The sequence below is a fragment of the Nicotiana sylvestris genome, chromosome 4 (assembly GCF_000393655.2).
Source record: "Nicotiana sylvestris chromosome 4, ASM39365v2, whole genome shotgun sequence".
NCBI classification, from domain to species: domain Eukaryota; kingdom Viridiplantae; phylum Streptophyta; class Magnoliopsida; order Solanales; family Solanaceae; genus Nicotiana; species Nicotiana sylvestris.
This window is the reverse complement of record NC_091060.1, coordinates 10,304,092-10,308,197: the sequence shown is the minus strand read 5'-3', so window position 1 is coordinate 10,308,197 and position 4,106 is coordinate 10,304,092.

Sequence of the window (4,106 nt, the reverse complement as noted above, 5' to 3'; positions counted from 1 at the left end):
GTTTTAAACCCTAAACTGAACTTTTCCTTTAGTCAGCATTAGGGTTTTAAACCCTGAACTGAACGTTTCCTTCAGTCAGCATTAGGGTTTTAAACCCTAAACTGAACTCTTTCCTTCAGTCATCATTGGGGTTTTAAACCCTAAATTGAACTTTTTCCCTTTAGTCACCATTAGGATTTTAAACCCTAAATTGAACTTTTTCCATTTAGTCAGCATTAGGGTTTTAAACCCTAAACTGAACTCTTTTCCTGTAGTCAGCATTAAGGTTATAAACCCTAAACTGAACTTCTTCCATTTTGTCAGCATTAGGGTTTTAAACCATAAACTGAACTCTTTTCCTTTAGTCAGCATTAGGGTTTAAAACCCTAAACTGAACTCTTTCCTTCAGTCAGCATTGGGGTTTTAAACCCTAAACTGAACTTTTTCCCTTTAGTCAGCATTAGGGTTATAAACCCTAAACTGAACTTTTTCCTTCAGTCAGCATTAGGGTTTTAAACCCTAAACTGAACTCTTTCCTTTAGTCAACATTAGAGTTTTAAACCCTAAACTGAACTTTTCCATTAATCAGCATTAGGGTTTTAAACCCTAAACTGAACTCTTCCCTTCAGTCAACATTAGGGTTTTAAACCCTAAACTGAACTTTTCCTTTAGTCCGCATTAGGGTTTTAAACCCTGAACTGAACTCTTTCCTTCAGTCATCATTAGGGTTTTAAACCCTGAACTGAACTCTTTCCTTCAGTCAGCACTAGTGTTTTAAACCCTAAACTGAACTTTTCCTTTAGTCAGCATTAGGGTTTTAAACCCTAAACTGAACTTTTCCTTTAGTCAGCATTAGGGTTTTAAACTCTAAACTGAACTCTTTCCTTTAGTCAGCATTAGGGTTTTAAACCCTAAACTGAACTCTTCCCTTTTATCAGGATTAGGGATTTAAACCCTAAACTGAACTTTTTTCTTTCAGTCAGCATTAGGGTTTTAAACCCTAAACTGAACTCTTTTCCATTTAGTCAGCATTAGGGTTTTAAACCCTAAACTGAACTCTTCCCTTTAGTCAGCATTATGGTTTTAAACCATAAATTAAACTTTTCCCTTTAATCAGGATTAGGGTTTTAAACCCTAAACTGAACTTTTTTCCTTTAATCAGAATTAGGATTTTAAACCCTAAACTGAACTCTTCCCTTTAGTCAGCATTAGGGTTTTAAACCCTAAACTGAACTTTTCCCTTTAATTAGGATTAGGGTTTTAAACCCTAAACTGAACTTTTTCCTTCAGTCAGCATTAGGGTTTTAAACCCTAAACTGAACTCTTTTCCATTTAGTCATCATTAGGGTTTTAAACCCTAAACTGAACTCTTCCCTTTAGTCAGCATTAGGGTTTTAAACCCTAAACTGAACTCTTTCCTTTAGTCAGGATTAGGGTTTTAAACCCTAAACTGAACTTTTCCTTTAGTCAGCATTAAGGTTTTAAACTCTAAAATAAACTTTTTCCTTTAGTCAGCATTAGAGTTTTAAACCCTAAACTGAACTATTTCCTTTAGTCAGCATTAGGGTTTTAAACCCTAAACTGAACTCTTTCCTTTAGTCAGCATTAGGGTTTTAAACCCTGAACTGAACTTTTTCCTTTAGTCAGCATTAGGGTTTTAAACCCTAAACTGAACTTTTCCTTTAGTCAGCATTAGGGTTTTAAACCCTAAACTGAACTTCCCTTTTAGTCAGCATTAAGGTTTTTAACCCTAAACTGAACGTTTCCTTTAGTCAGTATTAGGGTTTTAAACCCTAAACTGAACTTTTCCTTTAGTCAGCATTAGGGTTTTAAACCCTAAACTGAACTTTTTCCTTTAGTCAGCAATTAGGGTTTTAAACCCTAAACTGAACTTTTCCTTAAGTCAGCATTAGTGTTTTAAACCCTAAACTGAACTCTTTACTTTAGTCAGCATTAGGGTTTTAAACCCTAAACTGAACTCTTTCCTTTAGTCAGCATTAGGGTTTTAAACCCTAAACTGAACTTTTCCTTTAGTCAGCATTAGGGTTCAAAACCCTAAACTGAACTTTTCTTAAGTCAGCATTAGGGTTCTAAACCCTGAACTGAACTCTTTCCTTCAGTCGGCATTAGGGTTTTAAACCCTGAACTGAACTCTTTCCTTCAGTCAGCATTAGGGTTTTAAACCCTGAACTGAACTCTTTCCTTCAGTCAGCATTAGGATTTTAAACCCTGAACTGAAATCTTTCCTTTAGTCAGCATTAGGGTTTTAAACCCTGAACTGAACTCTTTCCTTCAGTCAGCATTAGGGTTTTAAACCCTAAACTGAACTTTTTCTTTAGTCAGCATTAGGGTTTTAAACCCTAAACTGAACTTTTCCTTTAGTCAGCATTAGGGTTTTAAACCCTAAACTGAACTTTTCCTTTAGTCAGCATTAGGGTTTTAAACCCTAAACTGAACTTTTCTCTTTAGTCAGCATTAGGATTTTAAACCCTAAATTGAACTTTTTCCCTTTAGTCAGCATTAGGGTTTTAAACCCAAAACTGAACTTTTTCCCTTTAGTCAGCATTAGGGTTTTAAACCCTAAACTGAACTCTTTCCTTTAGTCAGCATTAGGGTTTTAAACCCTAAACTGAACTTTTCCATTTAGTCAGCATTAGGGTTTTAAACCCTAAACTGAACTTTTCCTTTAGTCAGCATTAGGGTTTTAAACCCTAAACTGAACTCTTTCCTTTAGTCAGCATTAGGGTTTTAAACCCTAAACTAAACTTTTTCCTTAGTCAGCATTAGGGTTTTAAACCCTAAACTGATCTTTTCTCTTTAGTCAGCATTAAGGTTTTAAACCATAAACAGAACTTTTTCCTTTTAGTCAGCATTAGGATTTTAAACCCTAAACTAAACTTTTCCCTTTAGTCAGCATTAGGGTTTTTAAACCCTAAACTGAACTTTTCCCTATAGTCAGCATTAGGGTTTGAAACCCTGAACTGAACTCTTTCCTTCAGTCAGCATTAGGGTTTTAAACCCTAAACTGAACTTTTCCTTTAGTCAGCATTAGGGTTTTAAACCCTAAACTGAACTTTTCCTTTAGTCAGCATTAGGGTTTTAAACCCTAAACTGAACTCTTTCCTTTAGTCAGCATTAGGTTTTTAAACCCTAAACTGAACTTTTCCTTTAGTCAGCATTAGGGTTTTAAACTCTAAAATAAACTTTTTCCTTTAGTCAGCATTAGGGGTTTAAACCCTAAACTGAACTATTTCCTTTAGTCAGCATTAGGGTTTTAAACCCTAAACTGAACTCTTTCCTTTAGTCAACATTAGGGTTTTAAACCCTGAACTGAACTTTTTCCTTTAGTCAGCATTAGGGTTTTAAACCCTAAACTGAACTTTTCCTTTAGTCAGCATTAAGGTTTTAAACCCTAAACTGAACTTCCCCTTTAGTCAGCATTAAGGTTTTTAACCCTAAACTGAACTCTTTACTTTAGTCAGCATTAGGGTTTTAAACCCTAAACTGAACTTTTCCTTTAGTCAGCATTAGGGTTTAAAACCCTAAACTGAACTTTTCCTTTAGTCAGCAATAGGGTTTTAAACCCTAAACTGAACTCTTTCCTTCAGTCATCATTGGGGTTTTAAACCCTAAACTGAACTTTTTCCCTTTAGTCAGCATTAGGGTTTTAAACCCTAAACTGAACTTTTTCCATTTAGTCAGCATTAGGGTTTTAAACCCTAAACTGAACTCGTTTCCTGTAGTCAGCATTAAGGTTGTAAACCCTAAACTGAACTTCTTCCATTTTGGCAGCATTAGGGTTTTAAACCCTAAACTGAACTCTTTTCTTTAGTCAGCATTAGGGTTTTAAACCCTAAACTGAACTCTTTCCTTCAGTCAGCATTGGGGTTTTAAACCCTAAACTGAACTTTTTCCCTTTAGTCAATATTAGGGTTTTAAACCCTAAACTGAACTTTTTCCATTTAATCAGCATTAGCGTTTTAAACCCTAAACTGAACTTCTCCCTTAAGTCATCATTAGGGTTTTAAACCCTAAACTGAACTCTTTTCCATTTAGTCAGCATTAGGGTTTTAAACCCTAAACTGAACTTCTCTCTTTAGTCAGCATTAGGGTTTTAAACCCTAAAC